We start from the raw sequence: 25,747 nt of genomic DNA on the forward strand, positions 1-25,747 counted from the left end.
GGGACAAGCACAGCACAAATCAGTATGACCAATTAGATAGAGCTCTTGGGGTGGGGCAGGGGCACAGGTGCCAAAGGAGCATCGGGATGGATGTGGGGGTGAGAGAGGGACTGGGAGAGCTCTTCCCATGGAAACTGAGGGAGGAGCCAAGTGTTAAAAGGTGAGGAGGAGGTGACCAGGGGAGGGGAGGAGGGATGGTGCCCTGGGTAGAGGGACAGTGTGGACAAAGCTGCAGGGTGTGCCAAGTGGAGGGCTGGACACTAGGGCCTAGGACCCCATGCAGGGAGGGGGCTACAGGGGCCAGTGGGAGGTGGCTGGGGTTGGGGAGCAGATCAGACAGACCCTCCTTAGAGGTAGGATATTTTTCCCGAGGGCAACAGGAGCCACAGAGCATGTTCAGCCGGGGATGAGGCTGGCGGAGTTGTGTCTCGGGAAGTTCCACAAGCACCTGGGGGGTAACTAGCCAGAGGAGCCTGATTGGATCTTTCAAGAAGGATGGGGAGACACGAGGGTGAGAGACCCAGAGAAAACTGGAGTGAGGCCAGGAAACCTAGGCCGGCTCAGCTGCCCTCCCCTTCTCTCTCCACCGCCCCGAGCAGGGCTAAGCTGCAGCATGAGAAATGGCCCTGCCTGGAGGCAGCTCTCCCCCAGAAGTCATTTGAAAGTGTTCCCAATCGAAAACAGAACATTAAAAAGAGGAATTCAAACATAATCAATCCCTCCCTTTGCCGGGATTAGCTGCCAGGAGCATAATGATTTTCATTAATACCATCAGCTTTCCTCAAACTTGATTATAATTACTCTCCAACCCACATCTCCTTCTGAGGAGTGATGATGAGTGGAATCTACATTAATCAAATCCACTGATCACATCTGAATGCGGGGGCCTGAACTCAAAGCCTGTGTCCAGTGGGAGAGGCCGGAGGGGATGGCCGGACGCCCTCTCTCCCTGGGGTGACACATCCACATGGATGGGGGAATGAATGGCCCTGATCAGCTGCCTCCCTGCGGCTGCTTCTGTCCACAGAGTCTGTTCTCATCCATCACCTGTGAGGCCCTCACACAGCTCCCAGTGGCAGGAATACTGTTTGCATTTTGAGACAAACAAGAACTGTGGCTCAGGGAGGTCGTGTGACTTCCTGAAGGTGGCCCAGCCTGTTGGAAGTCAGTTATAAAGCCAGAGCCTGGGAAGCCCCAGGCCAAACTGCTTTCTCCTCTGTTCTGATGGTTCTCAGGGGAGCAGGGTGGGTAGGGGTGGGTGCTGGAAGGAAGAAAATGGCAAAGAAATGGGGGGACAGGAGGAAGTGGGAGGCGTCTTTCTGGACTACCCAGCCCCCTGGGAGAACATCCGGCGCCCTGTCTGGCCACCCCGGAGTCTAGGCACTGGCACCTACCCCACCCACCCCTGCACAACAATGCTGGCCACTTGTCACTCTCCCCTCTGTACTCTGTGGGGATTTTAAATGCACTTATGTCACTTGAGTCTCTGAGAGCTGCCTGGTCCCCAGCCCCACCCGCAGCCGCTTCCTCTCCTCCACTCCCTGCTGCACTCCAGCAACTCCTAATCCTCGCAGTCTCCTGGAACACGCCCTGCTCCCGGGCCCTCCCCAGCCTGTCAGGCTGCTCAGATATCACTCCCTGGGAAAGCGCTTCTGATGGCTGCAGGCAGCCCCCTTCCCATCTGTGGATCTCAGGCTCATGGTTTCCATGGAGACGGTCACATGTAAATCATGAAGGCGGGCACAGGTAAATCACGGAGGTGGGCACAGGTAAAGCATGGAGGCGGGCACAGGTAAATCATGGAGGCGGGCACAGATAAGTCATGGAGGCGGGCACAGATAAGTCATGGAGGCGGGCACAGGTAAATCATGGAGCAGGAACAGGTAAATCATGGAGCAGGAACAGGTAAATCGTGGAGCAGGAACAGGTAAATCATGCAGGCGGGCACAGGTAAATCATGGAGCGGGCACAGGTAAATCATGGAGCAGGAACAGGTAAATCATGGAGCAGGAACAGGTAAATCATGGAGCAGGAACAGGTAAATCGTGGAGCAGGAACAGGTAAATCGTGGAGCGGGAACAGGTAAATCGTGGAGCGGGAACAGGTAAATCATGGAGCGGGAACAGGTAAATCATGGAGCAGGAACAGGTAAATCATGGAGGCGGGCACAGGTAAATCATGGAGCAGGAACAGGTAAATCATGGAGCAGGAACAGGTAAATCATGGAGGCGGGCACAGGTAAATCATGGAGCAGGAACAGGTAAATCATGGAGGCGGGCACAGGTAAGTCGCCTTTCTAAGGTGCTGGCTACTTAGAGTTTTCCCATTGACAGAGTTGAAGGTTGGCAGATGGGTTGAAGGAGGCTCCATGGCAGCTTCGCCACTTACCGGGCTGCCTCGGGCATGGGTTCACCTAGCTGGGCCTGAGTTTTCTCATCTGTAAGGTGGGGCAATAAGAGCACCTACACCATGGGGGCGCAAGCAGAGTGTTCGTCAGGCTCTCTGCAGTGCGGGGGCAAGGTGCTACCTCCCTCTCTAACCCTCATGTCTCTCTGGATGGCCCAATTGTCCCTCAAGGACTTCAGGACCTTGGGAATAGGGACTTCTCTTCATCCGTAAGGCATGTTGTGAGCCCCGGGCACTGCACCAGCTCTGATCAAAGAGCAGGCACACAGCTCTGGCCCAAGGCATATGCCTCGAGGGCCTCTCTATGGGTGCAGGGCCCTGCGCACTGTAGGGCCTCCTCCGGGATACGTGCTCTGTTGCATCACATGTCGTGTGATGGGAGGGGCTCAGCAGGCACCCAGGTACCTTCTGTGGAGCTCAGAGCCCGGAGCCAACCCAGCCAAAGCAGCCAACACCCCAACCCTGGGCCAGGGGCTGCCTAGCTGAGAAATGAGCAATAGTGCAGCTGACAGGCCAACCCCCAGCCCCAGCCCCAGCCCCAGCCCCAGCCTCCAGGGGAATAAACCTGTCAAGTCATCCCTTCCCCTCCCCAGAAGGAGTGGGTGAGCCACAGGTGCCTGAAGGATGACTGGGCCCCGATGATTAAGCTGAAAGAGAAGCAATGCCTTACTTAATATTTACTTAGGGAGAATGAAGGAAAAACATCATCAATCCATTTGCCAGGCAAAATAGCCTAGTCCCCTGCTAGGGTGGACTTACTGCCCAAGATGGCACACTGGGTTCACAGGACTCTGTCTTTCCCTCCCTGGGGCCGCTAAAAGCAGAAAGTGCTTAGAGTGAGGGCGAACTCCTAACTATGGTGGCAACAGAGGAAAGGGGCCTCCCTGTGGGCAGGACAGTATTGGGCTGGGCTGAGGAAGAGGCTGGAGTCGAATAAACCTTGACCAGAGGTGGGAGGAAGGATGGGTCTCCCTAGCTGGGTGCAGAAAAGCCCAAGTTGGGCATTACAAACTACTCAGGTCAGGACTGGCCGGGGCGCAGGAGCATTTGGGATGGCAGGTGCTCGCCTGGTTCCTCCTCTCTTTTGTTAACCAGAGTTGCTGGTGACAGGGACCTTTGACTCCTGGAACCCAGGGGCAGTGGGCCTGCGTGGACCTGCCTCCATGCTAGGTGGTAAGGACGAAGCAGAGGAACAAGAAAGAATAGCTGAGACACGAAGAATACTGAAGATGGATGAAATTAACAAAAATAGTGCAACGGGTGTGTTGAATCATCAGAGGCTCATCTGGAGATCAGGTTGGCATTCTGGAAGACAAGAGAAAGCACTCTTTAGCACAGAGCAAAGTGACTTCCAGATGAGGGACATGAACTGCAGGACTGAGGGGCAGGGGCATCTGACAACGAGATTTAGCAGTCCTTTGAGAACAGCTCATGGGGGAGAGCAAGGGACAATGGAGAAGAGGAAGTCATAGTTTGAAAAATAATAGGCCAGGCATGGTGGCTTATACCCGTAATCCCAGCACTTTGGGAGGCCGAGATGGGTAGATCACATTAGGTCAAGAGTTCAAGACCAGCCTGGGCAAAATGGTGAAACCCCGTCTCTACTAAAAATTAGCTGGGTATGGTGGCATGTGCCTGTAATTGCAGATACTCAGGAGGCTGAGGAAGGCGAATTGCTTGAACCCAGGAGGCAGAGGTTACAGTGAGCCAAGATCATGCCACTGCACCCCAACCTGGGCGACAGAGCAAGACTCTGTCAAAATAACAATAATAATAATAATAATAGTAACAGAAGAAATGTTTCCCCCCAAGCTGCAGCAAGATACATGTTCATGGATCCAATGCACCCGACAAGAATTGAGCAGGACTTATGATGGAGAAACACCCACGCCTGGTGAAATTTCAGAATGACAACTGTAAGGAGAACATCGTGAAAGCTTACAGAGGGAAAGAGCAGTCTGGGACAAGGAAACAAGAGACAGGCGGGTATCAGAGTTCTCCCAATCAGCCACGAAAGCCTGAAGGCAGTGGAGCCATATCTGCCAAGTTCTGATGGAACAGGTTTTGATCAGAGTTCTGTGCCAGCTGAACTGTCTTCAAGGATGAAGGCAAACAGAAGCTTCTCAAGATGAGGAGAAAGGCAGCTGGTTTACCCCCCATACCCTTCCACATGTATGCCCCAGCCCAGGCTGCACGCACACCGCATTTAGGATGCATGCACAGAGTTTGAGAGCTGCTTGTAATCAAGCAGGGGCCAAGCAGAAGGCAGCATAGATCGGGGGACAGGGGCTTCCAAGGCAACGCAGAGCAGCTGCGAGACAAGAAGCAGGTGAAAACGCCTGTGCGGCAGTCGCTGCTGGGTGGATCCTCCTAAGCACAGGTTTTCAGGAGCTGGAACCACATTTCCTAGTCTGTGGGTTCAGTCACACCCCGAGGTTCCTCAGGGAATGACCCTCACGCAATGCTAACATCGGCTTCTTTGTTAATTTCCAACGTGTAGAATGAGTCCATTGACAAAGGGCTGTCAAGCAATTTTTTGTTGTTCCACCTGGAATGCAGAGGCCCTCAACCTTGACCGTGGAGCTCCCAACCTTGACCGTGGAGCTGTGACCCTGGGCAGCAGCGAGAGTGGGGAAGGGTGGAGGGGGGTCATTTCTTCACCCTCTGTGCTGTTCGAGGTTGGCACATCAAGAAACTGAGACTAGGTTCTTTGCTCATGTACCCAGTGGCCTCATTTGTCCAGGCCCAATGAGGGCCAAGCACTGCTCCAGACACTGAGGTCAGAGCTGAGCTCAAGACGGAACTGGTTCATCTTCCTGTGGGAGGGTCCGACATGAAGCCCACCACCAACACAAGAGAGAAGCCCCATGGCGGTGTGGGTGGTGGGCAGGACTTCATCTGGGAGGGGCGCCTCAGAGCCACTATGCTGGGCACGCCCTGTGGACAGTGACCTTTCAAGCCTGGCATGAATGGCAAGAAGGACCCGCTCGTCCTGCCCGGGGCTCAGCTGGCTCAGGAGCCGGTGGGGGAAGTCTGCCCAGCTAGAGGAATTGCAAGGGGGCCAGCAGGGCTGGGAGGAAAAGCACAGGTGGTGGAGGAGGGGGCACAGCGCGTGGAGCAAGAGGGGTGCAAGGTGCATTCAAGAGAGGCCCCAGGCCCAGGTCCTGCAGGTCTGGAGGCTACGGCAGAGTTTGAACCTGACCACAGGTGCTGTTGGGCATTGTAGGAGGCTTGAACAGGGGAGAGCCCTGGTCCGAGGAGCTCCCTCTGGCCCTTGGCCTGCTGGGGACGATTCGGGCAGAAGGAGAGCAAGAGTCTGGGGCAATGGCCGGGGTCAGGCAGCAATGGTGGTCTATGCTTTAAATCATGGAGTCCATCGGAGCCCGCGGGGAGAAGAAAATACCGTTGAGGTGAAGGGAGAGAGAGCAGGATGCATAGGGACCCGCCTGGGCAAGCCTCGCGTCTCAGAGCCAGAGCCCGCAGATAATGTGCAAAGATGATAAGAAAGAGGTAGAAGTGGATTATTTGAAGTTAGAAAGAGAGCTGATAGAATTAAAAGCAAAACAGAGAACAGCTGTTGCCTCCAGGGAGAGGGTCTGGGCAGGGGGATGGGAGCAGAGGCGGCTTTTACTCTTTATTTTCTACTCTTCCATAAGATTTTATATGTATTCTACATAACCATGTGCATACGTAACTTTTTTAATTAAAAAGGGAGGGGGTGGGGAGAAACTAGAAAGATGTGGCTGTGTCACCCTTCCAGAACAAGCCACCAACTTAATGGCAGAGGAGGGGACGTGGTCAGGAGCACGATGTGCTGAGAGCAAGACGTGATTATGAGATGGGCAGAGGTGGGGCTGTTGGCATGGGGTGGTCCCGGAGGCCCCTCCAGGAGGCAGAACAGAGGCTGAGCGCAGGGGAATGAGGGCATACCAGTTGACGAATGGGAGACGGGATCAGAGGGATCAGCAAGTGTGAGACACTGAAGCCAAACTCACCAGGGACGTGAGAGGTCCAAAGAAGAGATGGGAATCCCGGAGTAAGAGACAGGAATCTCCCTCCATGCGGGAGGTGGTGGGGAGGCGAGACGGGAGGGGGCTGTTTCAGGCCTGGTGGCCAGAACTTATCCCTGTGTCCTGGGCTATTTGGTGGTGATAAGCCCAGCATCCTTCTATAATTCAGGGTAACACCATGGCAATGGCAGCTCCTGTGGGTGCTTCCTCTGTGCCATGCCATGCTCTGTGCTAAGCAATCCAAGTGGATTATTTTGTTTTCTCCTCAAAGCACACTTGCCTAATTGTTCCCATTCTATAGATGACAAAACTGAGGCTCAGAGAGGTAAATTAGTGCAGAGTTGGTGGGCCGGTAAATGGCAGAGCTGGAATTGGAACCCAGGCAGGCCACTGCTGGCTCTCCAACACCACCCTCGATGGACTCTTGCAGGAGACAGGACCATCCCCTGGGGTCCTCGGTCCAGCAGGCTGCACTGGCAATAGGGGAAGATGGAGATGCAAGCCTCGCCCCTGTGCTCCTACAAACAGGCTCCATGGTCCCCGAACCAGCTGTGTCCAGGGGCTCCCTGGAGCCTGAAGTTCATTTCACTCATAAATACATTAAAACATCACTGGAAGCCTTCTCACTGCAGAGGCAGTTGAAGCATCAGGGAGAGAGGCAAAAATCGAGTCTGTGCAGAGGCTGTGGCTGGCTCCTCCCAGGCTGCCTGCCCAAGACTCTTTGAGGAAATACGCAGTTCGGTAGTGCTCACTGAAGCAAAACAAAGCACCAGCATGTCAGGAAATAATGAACCCAGATCACTCATTTTTCAGGACAACCATAGGTGCCCCAGTAGAGCAAGGGCAGCCAGTACCTGCAGCCTCCCTGGACAGAGAGAGGCTTCTGCAGGACACAGGCCATTTGCCTGCTTAGGTAACTCATGTGAACAAGGAGGCTGTGGCTTGGAGTGAAATAGCATGGGATGGGGTTGCGTGGGATGGGGCTCAAGGCCTGCATTTGCACCCCTCTGCCTTTGCCACATGACCTTCGCCAAGTGAGTCTGCCTCCCTGAACCTGTAAAATATTTCTTTCACTGTAAAATGAGGATAAGATGGGAGCTCTGCGTCATCATGGTGCTATCAAGCCTGGAGTGTTGGAGAGTCCTTGGCAAGCGTGAGACCTCATGTGCCTTTGTGCTGTCCCCAGCCTCACAGGTCTCGCAGGTCTCACTTCCATTTCTAAGGATCGCACCAATCTCGCCCCCACCTCCAGGCCTTGGCACCTGCCACTTCCTCTCCCCAGAAAGCTGGTCTCCCAACTTCTCCTGGCCAACCCCAGCAGGTCCCAGCTTTGACATCTCTTCTTGGGTGAGGGTGTTCCTTGCTCTCCCATCTATATTATATTATGAGATTATTCTTTCCTATGACACCCTCTGTTCCCTGGACATCTGCCTGCCCTGTGCTGGCTGTGGGGACCTGGGGGGAGCAAGACCCAGGCCCTGGCCTGGAGGAGCCCACGGTCTGAAGACAGAGACCAGAGGCATTAGCCTAGAAGTTGGATATCACACCAGGAGGACTCATTCATTTCTGTGTTGTCACCCCTTGAGGGAGGAATCAGATTTTAACAGGAAGACACAGGGAAAGGCACTCAGGGGAGGGAACAGCCCAGGCAAAAGCAGAGGAGTATCTGATTGCACGGAGGATTTGGGGACCCGAATACTGTATTAGTCAGGGTTCTCTAGAGGGACAGAACTAATAGGATATATATGGGGGGGGCGTTTATTAAGTATTAACTTACACTATTACAAGGTCCCACAGTAGGCTGTCTGAAAGCTTGAGGAGCAAGGAGAGCCAGTCTGAGTCTCAACACTGAAGAACCTGGAGTCTGATGTTTGAGGGTAGGAAGCATCCAGCACTAGAGAAAGATGTAGGCTGAGAGGCTAGGCTAGTCTCTCCTTTTCACGTTTTTCTGCCTGCTTTATACTCGCTGGCAACTGATTAGATGGTGCCCACCAGATTAAGAGTGGGTCTGCCTTCTGCAGCCTATTGACTCAAATGTTAATCTCCTTTGGCAACACCCTCACAGACACACCTAGGATCAATACTTTGCATCCTTCAATCCAATCAAGTTGACTTTCAGTATTAACCATCACGGAGTCTTGTGTGACTGCAGAGGAAGTTGGGGCAGCTTATGCAGGCTGTGAAGGGCGTGATAAAGAGTGTAGACTTAAGCCCGTGGGTGATGGGGGCCTGAGGAAGTGAGTTTCTCAACAGTCCCCAGGGCTGGGCACAGTGGCTCATGCCTGTAATCTCAGCACGTTGGGAGGCCGAGGCAGGTGGATCACTTGAGGTCAGGAGTTCAAGACCAGACTGGCCAACATGGCAAAACCCCGTCTCTACTAAAAATACAAAAATTAGCTAGACGTGGTGGTGCACACCCGTAATCCTAGCTACTCCAGAGGCTGAGGCAGGAGAATTGCTTGATCCCGGGAGGCGGAGGTTGTGGTGAGCCGAGATCGTGCCACTGCACTCCAGCCTGAGCAACAGAGCAAGACTCTGTCACAAAAAAAAAGAGTCCCCAAAAGGAATCCTACAGCAGTGAGTCCTTAGAATAACTGCAACTCACAGCAGACAGTGATAAACAGGGAGGGGAGCTGGCCGGTCTCCCAGGCCTGTCCCTTGAGATTGTCCCTGGGACTCGGGTTTGCAATGCCACAAATGACACATTGTCAGTCACCCAGAAATCCTCGGCTTGGGGACTGCCCCCAGCCACGGTGCTCGTCCACACTGGCTGGTGGGTTCCGGGGCTTCGAAGCCAGGCTGGCTTGGCTCCCTGTCCCTCTCCTGGCGTCTGTGCTTTCCAGGGGTTTGTGCAAGACACTTCCCCTCCATGCTTTCAGTTCACTTGGCTGCAGGGGGTCTAGGAGACAGCAAATGGGAAGGAGCAGGGTGGGGGCGGGAGGCTCGGGGAGGGGGCTGGTGATCCAGAAGGGAAGAGCAGCGCTTGCAAAAGCTTGGCATGGCCGTTTCATCTCACTGGAGTGCAGAGTAAAGCTGAGAGACAGTGGCAGGGGTGGGGCTGCAGAGCCAGGCAAGGGCCAGAAAGCAGGTTGGGGCTCTATCTGAAGGTGGAGGTGGGTGAGGTGGCTTGGGAAGCCAACCAGCTGGAGAAGGATAAGATGAGAGGTGCTTTCTAGTACCTGGAAGACGCCAGGTACCGTGCAGGGAATGGACTGGAGGGCTCACAAGCTTTAAACTTAGCAATGGAGATAGAAGGTACCAAAGACACAAGCTTTAAACTTAGCAATGGAGATAGAAGGTACCAAAGAGGAAGTGCAGGTGCGGTGCTGCAGCCTAGGATGGCTGGCGTACACATTCACCAGGCACTTGTGAAGGGCAAGGCTCTGTACAGCTATCAGCTCAAATGTGATCACATTACCATGTGACAGATATGGCACACCTAGGGCACAGAGAGGTTAAGTAACTCACACAATGTCACACAGCCAAGGCGGTCCACATTCACAGCACCTGCTCCTAACCACTTGGCCATGCCTCCTGGGAGAACCTACAAAGTGGCCAGAGACCAGCACAAAGCATATCTTTTTACCAGTGCCAATTTGCACCACACATATTCATTACTATTACGGCTTCCCACAATACCTATGATATTTGCACAGCAGTTTACAGTTTGCGAAGCATCTCACCTACATTGCCTCCTAAGACCCATATAATAGCCCTGCACAGTGTTATTAATCCTGCTTTCCAGATGAGGTCAAGGGACCCGCCCCAGCTCAGGTGGGCAGCAAGGGCTGCAGGCACCCAGGGCTCCTTGCCAGGTCGGTCGACCCCATGGGGCTAGAGTTTGACAGTTGCTCGCTAACAGTTGTCAGCTTTCCCTGAGCTTCTCCTGTGTGCCAGGCCCTAATTGTCCATCCCATTAACTCCCTGGGCATTCCGGGCCTCAGTTTATAGATGAGGGCACTTGAAACTCAAGGACCTTGAATCAACTGAACAAGGTCACCTGGCTAAGTGCTGGAGCTGGGATGCAAGCTCGATTCAGTGCCCGGAAGCCTGGGCCCTCTCCCCTGCATCCTGCTGAGTGGACCCCTCATTGATTGGTGATTCTGAGTTGGCATCCTTGCCACTGACCCTCCATCCCATCAGCTCAGGGTGCAGCACCCCCCACCCCAGTCCTTGGCTCAGGATGGCAAGATCCGGAAAAACAGGATCTGAAATGGGCAAGAGTATTTCCATTACAACGGCCAGATGACATTCGTGCTGCTCTCGGGAGCAGAACAGCATTGACAAGGAGTGTGATGGGACTTAATTGTCTTCTGGTCTTTAATCACTTATGTTCCCCTCTCCTGAACATCTCTGTTGGAGCTAATTGGCAGGCGGTGTCGGAGACGCTTGTCCCTTAAAGTGGCTGGTCTTTAAGAGGTCATGAAGTTTGGGGCTGCTCATAAAGGAAAGTGTGACTCTGGGACACAGCCCTCAGACTGCTCACTGCAAGATGAGGGCCATGGCGCTCTGGCAGGGGGACAAGAAAGGGATTCCTGACGTCTCTGCTCCTAGCTGAGAAACAGGGAGAGCTCAACTTTGTGGTCAGTTGGTCCAGGCTGGAGGGTTGTGGTTATATTAACCCACTGGGAGGCCTCTGGGCAGGTGAATTCCTGGTGTGTTTTTTGTTTGTTTTCTTTTTTTTTTTTTTTTTTTTTGAGACGAAGTCTCACTTTGTCACCCAGGCTGGCTGGAGTGCAGTGGCACAATCTCAGGTCAGTGCAACCTCCGCCTCCCAGGTTCAGGCTATTCTCCTGCCTCAGCCTCAGCCTCCCAAGTAGCTGGAATTACAGGTGCACACCACCACACCTGGCTAGTTTTTGTATTTCTAGTAGAGACGGGATTTTGCCATGTTGGCCTGGCTGGTCTCAAACTCCTGACCTCAAGTGATCTACCCGTCCCGGCCTCCCAAAGTGCTGGGATTTGTACAGGCATGAGCCACCACACCCAGCTGGAATTCCTGGTTTTTAACCACAACATTGTGCAACTCAAAAGAATCTCATGGCCCCACATGGCCCAGTTCTGCAGAGTCAAGCTTAAGGAAGCACAGGCCAGAACCAAAAGTAGACAACAATGAATTATCTTTTTCACTTGATTTTCTCAAAGCGCATGAGAAGGAAGCCAAAAATTCCCCTTTTTTTCTCTTTCCACAACCTGTAGCTTTCCAAAAGCCTCTCCTTCTCAGCCCATGCCCCTGAAAACATACACCCGTCTTCCTCCACCCTCGTAGCTCTTCCTTCTCATCAGTTCTTCTTGCTCCCAGCTCATTAAACTTTCTTTCGCTCACCCCTCAGCCCATCTGATTATTGTATAATTTTCTCTGCATCCTGCCAGAGAAAATTCTCTACAACAAAGACCAGAATATTCTCTACAACAAAGGAAGCTCAAGAACTGACCCAGGGAACAGATTCTTTCCCTTTTTTCTCCTGCTTCTGCCGTATCTCAACTTTTCCATTTCTGCAGCTCAAAAATCCAGGCACAGGCTGGACCCTCAGAATTCTCCTTAGCGATTTGAGAGTCAGAGCAGGTGAGCAGACAAACACAAGATTCTCTTTATGTGGGAAGGATGGGAAAGCTGGAAGTTTCTCTGTGCTACCGCAGCATGACTGTGTCATCATAGCCACAGTCCCTGCTTGAGAAGGGGTCCTCCACGTTACGTCCCATCCCGATTGCTCAATCAGCTGCCCCCTGCCCTCAAGGAGGCCTCTCTTGTGACAGAGAAACATGAATATTGCCACAGGGCCACTGTCATGGGTGCTTTTCTGGAAATCTGTGCAGGTCCAGTTGGGAAGAGGGAGGAGGTTCAAATGGCTTCATGGAGGGGGTGATGTTTGAATTGGAAATAGATATTTACCAAGAAGATGGGTGCCCTCAGAACTAAGGGAACGACAAGAGTCAAGGCTTGGGACCAGTATAGGGCATGAGGGATGAGGCTGGCAGTGGCAGAGGGATGGTGGAGGGTAACGAGGGACAAAGACATCGAAGTGGCATTTAGGAGACAGGCAAGGAGGGGGCTGAAGGGAAGGGTGTTCCTGGCAGAGGGAACAGCATGTGCGAAGATCTCAGAGTGGGAAAGAGTCTGGTGTGCTTGGGGTGCCTGGGGGGACTCAGGTGCCCTCATCTGCTTGTGTGTCCACAGGGCTTGGGGCAGTGGGAGTTAGTGATGAGGAGCAGCACTGGCCACCTCTGACGCCAGCTGTCATGTTATCCCCGTTTATAGCCCACACATAAGTGGTTTGGCCAAGATTGCAGTCAGGGGTCTGATGGGGGCCTCTGCCTGGATCTGCCTGCGTCTTAGGCCTGCAGAATCTCACACTTCTGGGCAGCCTCCAATCCTCAAAGCACCTGGAGAGTCCTGGGCTCTGTGAGCTCTGCCCACCCCTTCAGCACAATGCACGGCCGGCTGCATGAGCTCACCTTGCCCTGGGCCACAGTGTAAACTTAGTGACCAGGTGTGGGTGGCCCCTTGCGCAAGCTTACTCCAGGGCCACAGAACACTCATGGGTCCCACTGGGCCACTGCCACCTGCTGAAGGACTGGTAAGACCCTTCCTCTTTGGGGGCCTCATCTGCACGGTGGGGATGGCCACATGGAATCATCCGGGAGGAAGTGCCCGGCAGCGGCCTGAGCAGTGGGGGCCCCACACCTGGGGAGGGAACTGCCAGCATTCAGGAACCCCTGGTCATGGGGCCTCCAGTGCCCTTACCTTTACTGCAGGTCCGGGCTCAGATCCTGGTAAACGAGACCCTCTGGCTGGCTCTGTGTGGAGACGGCAAAATGGTCTTGGGCTGGCTGGCATAGGAAGGAGTGGAGAGCGAAGACCCTGAAGGTTCATGGTAGAGCCAGCAGTGAGGGGCTACATGCCCAGAAGAGTTAGGCTGAGGACCCTGTGACCCCTCTCTGCCTGTGTGATGGGGGACAAGGACGTGAGCTGGACACCAGGCCAGCCGCCTTCAAGGCCAGCTGTGCTATACATGGCAGGTGGCTTTGGACTTGTGCCCTGGCCTCCCAGAGCCTCACTGTCTTCTGAGAGAGTGGCAATGCCAGTGCCCTACCAGGCTGCTGCAGGGAAGTGGGAGGTAAGCTCCGCAGAGGCCCCGAGCTCAGAGGGGCTGGTACCACCATCAGCTGCATTCCCATCACCTGGGTGATGAGACCCCCCCCAGGACCCCTGGGGATGGCGGTGGGAGGGACCGTTGCTGCCCAGTCCCACCGAGGCCTGGGGCACCTAGAGTGCAGGTGTAGGTGCCTCCAGCGCAGAGTGTATTGAATTAGTGTGAACGGTGGCAAGGCTGGTCTCTGTGGGGATAGTGGCAGTGGGAGAAAAGAATCAATGAATTCACATTGGTGGCTTATGTTGTACATTTTTGAGAGAGAGAAAGAGAAAATGCCCCGCTCATCTGTATTTTAAATGAAGAACAGGAAACAGCCAATACATTTAAATTGCTAAAGAGGACACTTGAGTTTTATTTCACAGCCACTCAAGGCTGAGAGGAGGAGAAGGGGGGAAGAAAGAGTCTGGAGAGAAAGACGGAGAGGTGGATGTGGGGAGAGAGACGGAGGCTGAAACTCTCAGAGGAGGGATTCGGAGGAGACTCTGGGTGGACCCTGGGAGAACCTTGTGAGATCTCAAGGAGACCCTGGGAGGCCCCAGGAGGACCAGAGAAGATCCTGGTGAGACCTCCAGAAGACCCCCAAAGACACCCTAGGAAGATGCTGGGAGACCCTTCTAGGACACTCCAAGGTAGCCCTGGGAGGCCCTGAGGAGAGCTGGGTCTGGCCCTGGCAGACTGGTGCCTCCTAGATGCCATTCTGTCTCCCGGCATTGCCCGAGGATCCCACCCAGGGCAGGGCACGGGGCATGGTTGTTGGAACAGGTGCAGGAAGGTAGGCCTGAAACCGCTGCGTCTCCTCCAGCTGTGCGGCCAGGATTTGGTGGGAGGTCCAACTGCTCCCAGGGCTCAACCTGGGGCTGCCAAACGGTGGTTCTCTCAGCCTGAGAGCTTCAGGAGGGGATCCCCCATGTGGGGAAGTCAGAGGGAGGCCACACTGGCCCTCTCTCCATTCCCTCTTCATCCTCCTCCAAACAGAGCAGCCCCTTAGAAAAGGTTTTATTTGAAAACCACCAAAAGAAAAGCTAAAAACCCATAAGGCTACGGTCTCTCCTCCAGGTTGCCACTGATACCCTCCAAAGTCAAGGGCTTCCTCTGAGTCACTCCAAGCACAGCAGGGTGCACAGGCCTCCCCGAGAGCTGCAGTCTCCTCCTCTATGAAGTGGGCATCAGTGCCCCAGATTGGGTGCGTTTCTCTAAGAGCAGAGCCTGGGAAAACAATAGCCTGCCTTTCCCGAGAGCCCCACAGTTCCAAGTGCTTCAAGCCAGTGAACTCATTCCATCCTCACCGAGACGCAGTGAGACAGGTGTTGCCATCGCCCCCATTGACCGGTTGGGAAGTCGAGGCACCGAGAGGTAAAGTGACCGCCAAGATCTCATCGCTGACGTGGCAGAGCAGGGGTTTGCACCCAGGCTGCCTGGCTCCACGGCCCCTCGACAGACCACCGGTGCACACAGTAGGTGCTCAGCAGTGGCCCCTTCTGAAGCAAGACGAGGACTGATTCATAAAAAGGAAACCAACTCTCAGTGTAGGATGGGGGTAGGTGGGGGGCAACAGGAAATGAATGTTTTATCCTAAACTGACTTTCATATTATTCCTCTTATATGTTCAATCATTCATTTTCTTGGCCAGGCGTGGTAGCTTACGCCTGTGAAACCCCATCTGTACTAAAAATACAACAATTAGCCCAGTGTGGTGATGGGCACCTGTAATCTCAGCTACTCGGGAGGCTGGCTGAGGCAGGAGAATCACTTGAACCCTGGAGGCGGAGGTTGCAGTGAGCCGAGATTGCGCCGCTGCACTCCAGCCTGGGTGACAGAGTAAAACTCCATCAAAAAATAAAAATAAAAAATAAAATTGGGCCGGGTGCAATGGATCACGCCTGTAATCCCAGCACTTTGGGAGGCTGAGGTGGGCAGATCACCCGAGGTTGGGACTTCGTGACCCACCTGACCAACATGAATAAACCCTATCTCTACTAAAAATACAAAATTAGCCAGGCGCGGTGGCACATGCCTGTAATCTCAGCTACTTGGGAGGCTGAGGCAGAAGAATCGCTTGAACCTGGGAGGCGGAGGTTGCAATGAGCCGAGATCGAGCCACTGCACTCCAGCCTGGGCAACAAGAGCAAAACTCCATCTCAAAAAAAACAAAAAAACATTCATTTTCTTAAAATGTGGACTCAGTTCTTTCCTTTTTGAGCTGGAGGCAATGTTGAAGGGGTCTAGGTCTCTGTTAAATGACCGTGGGGACAGGTGGGGTCCCAGGTCCTCAGGCCAGCTGCAACCAGGCTCCCACACATCCTTGGCACACGCGAGGGTCTTTAGTGCATCAGCCCTCACGTCTGGGGGGTGCTGGGGGCTGTTCACACACCCTGCAGAGAGAGCAGGTGGGCCCAGGCTTGACGGGCCTCCTGCAAGTGACATCTGAGGTCACTGCCCCAGGCCTGGGGTGACCAACCTCTCTCTCCTCATTCCTTCCCCTCCCTGTGCCCCCCGGGACCCCTCATTGCCCTCCTCCTGCGCAGCCTCCTCCATGTGCACAGGGTGAGAACCTCCTCCTGCATTTTCACACACGCATCTCCCTTCATTCTCCCAGCCCTCCTGGAGGACCGGCCCAAGCAGGGATCACCTGCCCATTTCACAGATGGATACACGGAGGCTCATGGAGGCTAAGGGATGTGTCCAAGCGCATATAGCTACAAGACAAAGGAGCCTATTTGGGAATGCAGGTCTTTCTGTCTCCTGGTCTGCACAGCCTGGAAGTGGTGTGTACGGGCAGGGATCAGAACATCTTGAACAAATGCTTCCTGCACAGGATTCATTTCCTTAAATGTCCTCTCTCTGTCCAGGGTCTTGAATTCTTGGGAGACAAGGACGTATTTAATGTGGGAGAATAACCTCTCTCCCTGCAGTGATTTCAACTGGCTGGTATTGAAATATCTTCCTAGCCCAAGGGCACTGGGGCTGTGTATTATTTATTTGGCGAATTATCATGAACTAGAGTATTTGTGAGCCACCTTTAAGCCACCCTGCCTCCCCTTCGAGCTGCCTGCTGCGTGGCTTTCCTGAGCCTCCGTGTCCTGGGGCTCCACAGCCATGAGTTATTAGAGAACAGGACAATTATAATTCACATAATGAGATCAGAGGTTCCTAGTTACTAGTTAATTTAGAGCTGGTGCCAGAGGACCTTAAAGGAGTTCTCAGGGAACAACTCAAGTGCCGGGGAATTGCCTTTGATGGGGTCCTAGGGCTGTGGACCCTCTGCAACGTCCAGGCCCAAGGAGGGAGGGCAGCTTGCCCAGCAAGTGGCAGCAAGGCTAGCCAGGCTAAACAACGATGGCACAGACTTTCTCATCTCCAGGTCTTTGCCCAGGCCGTGCCCTCTTCCAGGATGCCCTCCACCCATTCCTCTGCCTGCTGAAATCCCATCCAGCCTGTGGTGCTCCTTTATGGGGCCACCTCCCGTGCGAAGACTTTCCTGTTCCGTCATTCACACACAAGTGCTCCTGGCCTCATCTCCGTTCCTCTTCCCGAGCCCCGCTAAGCAGGGAGGAATGCCATTACCTAAGTACTGATGTCCCCTCTTGACTCTGAACTTGAGCTTGTCTCGCTGAGATCTGCACCCTCAGGGCGTGGCCTGGCTCTGTACTTAACAAACCTCCACTATCCTGTCCAAGGAGAACACACAGGGGCTTGTCGTCAGGAGGGACAGCCTGGACAGGGGCAGATGTGTGAATAAACCAGAGAGAGCGTGGCAGATACGTGTGGAAGATGCGGTCACCCATCCCCATTCCCCGCTCCTTCCCTGCACTGTGTGACCTCACAGTGCCCTCCAGCAGAGTTCGGTGGAGTTCTACACTCTCATCCTGCTGACTCAGAGCCTGGCCTTGTGGTCTGCTTTGGCAGATGGAACAGCAGCCGAGACACATGAGCAGACCACCCGCGAGCTTATGTGGTGTGGTTTGACCTGCGTTCTTTGGTCACCATCAAGAGAACAGACCCTAGCGTGAGGCATGTGGAGCCGTCCCGAAACTGACTCACAGCCTGGAGCCAAGCACAGCTGAGCTCCGTGGAGCCCAGCCATCCCCGACAAAGACAGCCAACCCCAGATGGACCACAGGCCCGGGAGTGAGAGAAACACACGTGTGTTGCTGTGAGCCACTGAGCCTGGGGGACTGTTTGTTACAGAGCAATGTTACAGCAACAGCAGACCCATGCAGTGGAGATGTGTGTGGTGCAGGAGCAGAGAATACCCCAAACTGGACAGGCAGAAGCAATCTGAACGAAATGGCTGGCTGGTAAAATTCACCAGCACACCCACAAGACAGAGCTTACCCTCTGCACCCACAGCCGGGGTAAGTGGGCTGGCAGCGCATGGCACCAAACCCGGAGGCAGGGGGCTCGGGACATCCAGAGGAGTGCTCAGGGGCAGCATGCACAGCAGAGGCTTGGTGCTAAAGGCTGGGCAAGTTTGTTTGAGTGACCAGAAGACACCATGGGGTTTTTACTCATTTGCACTAACATATAGAACGCTGTATCATTTTGCCAATTGGTGTATTTTTACAGAGCCTTGTTCCTTTCCAAAGTGCTGACTGGTTAAATTGTAAGACAATGTTTGCAAGCACGGCGCACCAAGCCTGGCGTTCCGTCAAGTGCCTGATAAACGAGGCCACTGTTGTGATTGTAGGAACGTGCCTTGGTTTTCAGGCCTTTGTTACAACACTTGCAGGACCTTGTCCCCGGTCCTGGCGTCCCGGTTATGGAGGTGGGAAAATGACAACCACCACCTCCAACTCTCCCAGCCTCCCTGGGCACCCGCAGAGGCTGCACCCAGTCAGATGGAGCTCTCCTTCCAGCCTCGTGGGTCTACGGACAGCTCTCGGGAACAGGCCCACGTGAGAGGCGTCTGGGGGAGAGGCTGGGTGTGTACGTGCATTCATAAGTAGGAAGCCAATTAGCCAAAACAGAGCAGACGCTCCCAAGACCAAGACCAGCACCTGATGGTGGTGGTTTTGATGATTTACAGCCATACTTGCCTCTGCTCTGCCCTCAGCAGGCTCTCCCCATTGTACTGAAGTGATCAAGTGCCATGGACCAAAATCCATCCGCCTGCGGTGTCGGCCAGGACTGCATGGGGCAGAGGCGGCACCAGAAACGGGGGTGCAGAGGCTGCTTCTGCGGGCATCATGGCCACTGTCCTAAGCAGATGGGGTTGGGATGAGTTGGAGCTAGGGCGGTGGTGCCCACATAACCCTTGCAGGTTGCCTGACGTGTGTGTGTGTGTGTGTGTGTGTGCGTGTGTGTGCATGCAAATGTATGAATTCAGTAAGCATTGTTGCACACCTACCATGTGCCAGGTCCCATGCTGGGAAGTATTGGCCTTTGAGGTGCACAGGCTAATCAGAAGAAGACATTATCATGATGTATACAGCGCAAGGGCTGCCACATCCCTCATCCCTGTCCCACTTCCCACATGTGATCTGTCCATCCTCCCACAGCCCAGTAAGGAAGGAAGCATTGTGGCCATTGTATCCACGAGCAGACTGAGGTTAGAGGAGCCCAGTGTTCTGCCAAGATTCACACGGCTGGGGAGCGCGCAGCAGGAGCCTGGGTGGGAATTTCAGTCCCAATGATGGCAGTGATTCAATTTCTGGTCCTAGTGATACAGGCCACATGGAAGGATTGGAAGTTAAACCAAAGCTGGAAGTGGGGTGGGTTTCCTGGGGCAGGTTCACAAGGTGGCTCCTGAGCAGGGTTCCTTGAAGACACAGGGGAGAGAAGGTCAAGGAAACCAGCTCCTGGGACGCGACCAGAGTGGACGGCGAGGGAGGTGGGGTGGACACCTGGCCCTGGGCAGCCTCAGGGTCCTGGGTAGCATTTGCAGGAACTGTGTGCTCCATTCCAGACCCAGCACTGGCCGCCTGGTGTTTTCTGACCTGCCGCAGTGTAGAGCAGCCCAGACCAAGCTTGGCCCTGCCGAGCCCAGCAGCCCTCACACCTGTGCTCAGCCAAGCCAGCCTCCTGCAGGAGTTGGCTGCGGCAGATGCCAGCTCACCCTCAGGCCGAGAAAAATCCATCACGGCTAATCCCACTCCCCCAGTGATTCCTGAGCTGTGTGCCGTGGAAAGCCTGGCCCCAAATCCTCTCTGGCCTCCCCCCAGCACCTGCGTTCCTCTGCGAACTGGGGCGGGTGAAGGCTGTCAGCAGGCCCCTCCACGGAGGCCATCTCCCCGGCGTCCTGCACAATTGCTCTAACTTCTTCTCCTGCAGGTGAATACCCTTCCCTGGGATCAGACACAGAAAGCTGTTTAGGCAGAAAGCCAGGCCTGATAGCCCCTCTGAGCACGAGGAGAAATGCACCGAGCTCCCAAGGCGAGTCCCCTCATTCTACCTCGAGTCCGTCGGGCCTGGCTCGACTCCCAAAGCAGCGCTCACCAAAACGAGTTTCTTTGTGTAAGCCTGGAAGTGTGACACAGAACTGGGGAATTGGAGACCCGCCCAGGGGACTGTCTTCTTGGATTTCTCCCCATCTTCCAAAGAGAATCTTCCCCAGCCACTGCTCCCCAGAAGAACTGCTGTCCACCCTCCACAGGGGCAGAAGCCCGGTGCCTTCTGGCCTTGCCCCACCCAGACCCCGGAGCAGGAAGCGGAGGCCTTTCTCCTCCCAAAGGGACCAGCTCCTTGCAACCCAGGGCAGCAAAACTTTTCCACCTGGTTCCTGCAAACACATTATCCTGGGGCAGCGTCTCATTAAGCCAACAGGACTCTAATCTTTTGATGGAGGAAGACAGTATTCCAGAATGAAAAGGGCAGGCTGTTCCCCACCAGGCTAGGGGCATGGAGAGGGAGCCAGAGAGCGAGGAGAGCTCAATGCCTGTGCCAGGATTCTTAGAGCTGAGGGAAGATGCAAGAAACCAAGGGAGCTGGGGCTCCTGCCTCCTCCCAAAGCCTCTTTCCCACCCCCGGCCCGCATCCCTTCTCCAAGAGAGCAGGCCCTTCAGGGGCACAAGGAGGCATCACTTACCTGTGCGTGGGCTTGTTGCTGTCCAGTACGCAGAGGGCAAGGCTGGCACCGGGAGAAGCGGCTCCAGGCGTCCCAGGGACCTGCTGCCTCTTTTCCAGGGAGCAGCCCCCAGCCCGCTCTGTGCAGCTCGTCCCAGCTCAGGGCATAGATGTGTGTGTGCCTATGGAGGTGGGGTGCCCTCTGGAGCAGGGGGTCAAATATTCTTGGCTGCCACCTGCTGCCAGCCCATCCCAGGGGCCAGCTGCCTGAGAAGGGGGCCATCCGGCTGCGCCGCCGTCATCTGTGGGGAGTGGCAGGCAGCAGCTCTAGCTCTCCAGGCTCCTGCCTGCTCCCAGGCTTAGGCGAGTGGTTTATTTATAGAGCCCGGCCCTTCCCCAGATGCCAGGATCCCAGCTGAGAGTTCCAGCTCTCAAACTCGCCCATGCCTGCCCTGAGTTGTTGCTCACTGGGACTGTTCTGGAGGACAAGGAGCAAGGCACTTAAGCAATGTGGTTCTCAGCATTCTCCCCTGAGAAGCACAGGGCTGGACCAGGGGTCTCCCAGGCCCTCCTGCTGTGGACAGCACCTGACCCAAGAGCCAGGCCTGCAAGTCAGCTTGGGCAAGGTGCTTCCCCTCCCTAGGCTGCCTCAGTTTCCTTTTCTGGAAGATAAAAGAAGACAGAGGGTCTGCCTGTCCATAGCAGGGCTGGGATCAAAGAATGGACTGGAAGGAAGAATGGCCACCACTGTCCACTCTGTGCTTCTCCCCGGCTGGGCTGAGGCTTCACGAGGGCACCACAGTCACCCCCAGGGTCTACTCCATAGGAGATGCACATAGTAGGTGCTCAAGAATGATTTAGTAAGTAAGGGAGCAGACACCTATCCCACATACAGGCTCGCTTCTGGCTCCTAATAACCTGCGAGGGCCCTGGAACACGCCCATTTGGCAGATGGGAAGCCCAAGGTCTAGAAAGGTGAGGTGGCCTTTCCAGGGCCCCCCAACAAAAGGCGGTAGCACCACGGTTCCCCTGGGTCATTCTGTTTCCAAAACTCATTCCCTTACCACGCCCTCATCAGGCCTTACGGTCAGATGAATGTCCCCTGCAACGCTGCCGTCTTCCGAACCTGATGTATATAGTTCAGGGCTCCCCCACCACCGTGGATCCTGCGACCTCTGCTCCTCGCTCCTGCCGGCCGAGCCCCGTGGGCCAGGCCCTCTGCAACGCGTCTGCCTTCCCGAGGAAGCTCTCCAGTGTGCCGGGAAGGCTCCTCTCTGGTTCTGGCTGTTTCTCCTGGGCATTTCCCCCGTGCCTGGAGGGCCCGGGCGCTTCTCCTGACCCCGCTGGGCCTCACTCTCGCCTCTGAAACCAAACAGTGATTCCTCCTCCGGGGCCAGTGAGGTGCTTGTCTGCCTTCTCACAGGTGAAGGCGCCAGACTCACAGGGCTCCCGTGTTTGCTCATCCGCTTTGACTCAGCTCACCAGAAAGAAGTTTGCTAATCTTTGTGTGTTTGCTCCGTGTGCAGGAGCTAACAGAGCAACGCGACCCTGGTGGGTTCCAGCTTCAGTGCAGAAAGAGCCTGGGCCGGGCTGTCCTCCCCAGACACGCAAGCCTGGGTGCAGCTGCTGGACTCTGGGCCTCCCCACTATCCACTTGCCCGGTGCTCCCCCCGTGCCTGGGAATACACCTTCCTCCATTCCTTCCACTTATCTGCCTGCCAAGATCCCTCAGGGCCTCCCAAGCCCAGACCCGCCTCCTCTGACCTCTGGGCACTGGTGGGCCAGTCTCTCAGGGCCCCAACAGGGCTGATGACTAGGAATTGCCCCCTTGCTCCTCTCCTGGGGAATAGGAGGCCGGCTGCCTGGATGCTGGGACAGCAGGGACAAAGCTCAGAGGTCTCTCCCTGCATGGAGGCAGATGTGAACCTCCCCAGGGCCTCCCCAGCCTCCGGGTCTACTTGGAAGCAGAGCAGCATCGGCTCTCACTCCTCACCCAGGACTGTCCATCCCTGGGCAGCTGACTCCGCCCAGCCAGTGATCCTGCTAGGACCTGTCCTGCAGGAACAGCTGGCGAGGCCGGGGGAGCACGTCCCTCCAGAGCACCCAGCACTGCCCCATGCCCTGTCTAAGCAGGTCACTCCTCCCTGGTTGTCTCTCACAGTCCCTGATTCCGGAGCACTAGTCCAGGAGAACTGAGGTGCTCCCCTATCCCCGACTTGCTTGACCTGGTCTCTCCCGTCCGGGTGGACGCTGCCTGAGCAGGTCCACTGCTTACTCCGGGCTCCCAGCACCCTCTGTTCCTGCTTCCTGCTCATAGGAATGAATCTCCTAAAGAAGGGTTAAGCGAATCGTGGCCGTCGCACGATGCCATGCCGTGCAGCCATCACAAACTGATTTCTCAGTAATATTTAATATCAGGGGAAAATGTTACAACTTGACGCCAAATGAATAGATTACAAACTGTCCATGTAGGATGGTCTCAGTGTTGTTTAAGATCTATGTTAGACCGGGCACAGTGGCTCACGCCTGTAATCCCAGCACTTTGGGAGGCCAAGGCAGGTGGATCACCTGAGGTCAGGAGTTTGAGACCAGCCTGGTCAACATGATGAAACCCCGTCTCTACTAAAAATACAAAAATTAGCCGGGCGTAGTGTCAGATGCCTGTAATCCCAACCTTTTGCAAGTTGTTTTATTTACAATGCCAACTTTTAAAAGGTCGGTTGCTCAAGTGATCTGGACAAGATACAAGGCAGAAACCACTTTAGAAAAAGAGGGAAAATCCAAGGTGCCCCTTTCTGTAAAGAAGCCACAGTTCCGTTGTATTTAGAGCAAAGAAAAAAGAAACTTCTGACGATATGAGAGGAAACTCAGACATAGGTTTGGAATCTGTACTCAAAACTACACACGCAGTGAAGACAATGTCCTGCTGTCATGACTGATCTGCTGCTGCACCTGCCGGTGGTGTGTCTAACATTCGCAATGACAGAGCTGTGCGGCTGGTATTCGGAACCATCCTCACAGTGTTCGTGTCAGATGCATTTCACTGCTCCTTACACCACTGTTCTCTTTGCACACTCAGGCTTCTTCCTCTTTGTTTTTGATATTGAAGGTCTTGAGAATCTCCAGTTTTCCCCCTTGATCATGTGGCGGGGGTCACATGTAGCATCAAGCAAACTTTTGAGTCCGAGTAGTTTACAGCCAGAATAAGTTCAAAAAGCATTTCTTTGGTCAACTTTCAGGGATTCTTGGTCCCAACGGAAGTGGTCTGTTCACTTTTCTTAGCTCTCATCACCCTCAGGAGGAGGAGGAGGGTATCCTTGGGGTGGGTGCACCCCTGAGTGACCTTTTAAAATATTGCTGCATTAACATTTAGGAGAGGAACTGAGCCATCATCTCCCTCCTAATTTCTTCCCAAATCTTCCAAAGTAGGTTTTTCTGGGTTTTTTTTGGGGGGGGGGTACGGGGTCTCGCAGTGTCGCCCAGGCTGGAGTGCGGTGGTGTGATCTCGGCTCACTGCAAGCTCCGCCTCCCAGGTTCACGCCATTCTCCTGCCTCAGCCTCCTGAGTAGCTGGGACTACAGGTGCCCGCCACCAAGCCCGGCTAATTTTTTGTATTTTTAGTAGAGATGGGGTTTCATTGTATTAGCCAGGATGGCCTCGATCTCCGGACCTTGTGATCCGCCCACGTTGGCCTCCCAAAGTGCTGGGATTTTTTTGAGATTCCCTCTCAAAAAAAAAAAAAAAAAAAAAAAATTCCATCATGAATATTCTTATTGTGTTTTCCTGTATGTGATGTGACTTATTTTTGGCTGCTTCTAAAATTTTATCTTTTTATTTGGTTTTTAGAAACTTGAGTATGATGTGACAAAGCGTGTTTCTTCCTTCTGCACATTCCACTTGATTTTACAGTTTCATAAGTGTTTTCCAGTTTACAGGCGTAAGCCACCATGCCTGGGCTTTTTCTTTTTGTTTTTTGAGACGGAGTCTCACTCTGTCACCCAGGCTGGAGTGCAGTGGCATTATCTTGGCTCACTGCAACCTCCACCTCCTGAGTTCAAGTGATTCTCCTGCCTCAGCCTCCTGAGTAGCCGGAATTACAGACACCTGCCCCCATGCCCAGCTAATTTTTGTATTTTTAATAGAGACAGGGTTTCACCATGTTGGCCAGGCTGGTCTCGAACTCCTGACCTCAGGTGATCTGCCTGCCTCGGCCTCCCAAAGTGCTGGGGTTACAGGTATGAGTCACCATGCCCGGCCTACAGTGTGGTCTTGATAGTCACGAGGTCTTGATTGCTTGACAATTTCCACATCACCTTCAAGTATCTCTCCCTCAGAACTCTGCAGCTTTCCTGAAGGCACGATGTCTGGTCTCAAGGAGATGGTGGAGGATGGCAGAATAGTGCAACGTCAACACAAGAACAAGGCCACTCTCAATGTGTACTTACGTCTTTCCTCTTCTACTTATTTTGGATTTTGTTTGCACTTCTTTTTCTTAGCTTCTTATGGTGGAAATTTTGATGACCAATTTTAAACCTGTCTTCTTTTTAAATATAGGCATGTACGAAAGAAATTTTATTCTAAGTACTGCAGCATCCCCCACATTTTGATAGGTGGTAGTTTTTTATTCAGTTAGAAATATATCTTAGTTTCCTTTGTGAATTCTGCTTTGACTCTTAGGTTATTTAGAAGTGTATTCACCAGTTTCCAAACACACGGTGACTTTCTAGATATCATTTTTGTTGTTGATTTCTAACTTAATTCTGTTATGGTCAGAAAGCATACTCATTATTATTTCAATCCTTTGGAATTTATTGAGATTTGTTTTATGGCTCGGAATAAGGCCCCACATGGTGAATGTTCCAAGTGCACTTAAAAAATGTGTTCTTTGCTATTGTTGGATGGGGTGTTATATAAATACCAATTAAATCAAGTTGTTTGAGTGTGCTGTTCAAATACCTATAACCTTATTGATATTCTGTTTATTGTACTATCAATTGCTGACAGGAGTATTAAAATTTCTAACTATGATTGTGGGTTTATCTGTTTCTACCCTTACTTTTATCAGTTTTTGCTAATTATATTTTGATGCTCTATTATTAAATGCATACATATTTAGGTATATTTACTTGTTAAATGAACTCTTTTATCATTATGAAGTGTCCTTCTTTATCTCTG

The sequence above is a fragment of the Pongo pygmaeus genome, chromosome 23, assembly GCF_028885625.2.
Source record: "Pongo pygmaeus isolate AG05252 chromosome 23, NHGRI_mPonPyg2-v2.0_pri, whole genome shotgun sequence".
NCBI classification, from domain to species: Eukaryota; Metazoa; Chordata; class Mammalia; order Primates; family Hominidae; genus Pongo; species Pongo pygmaeus.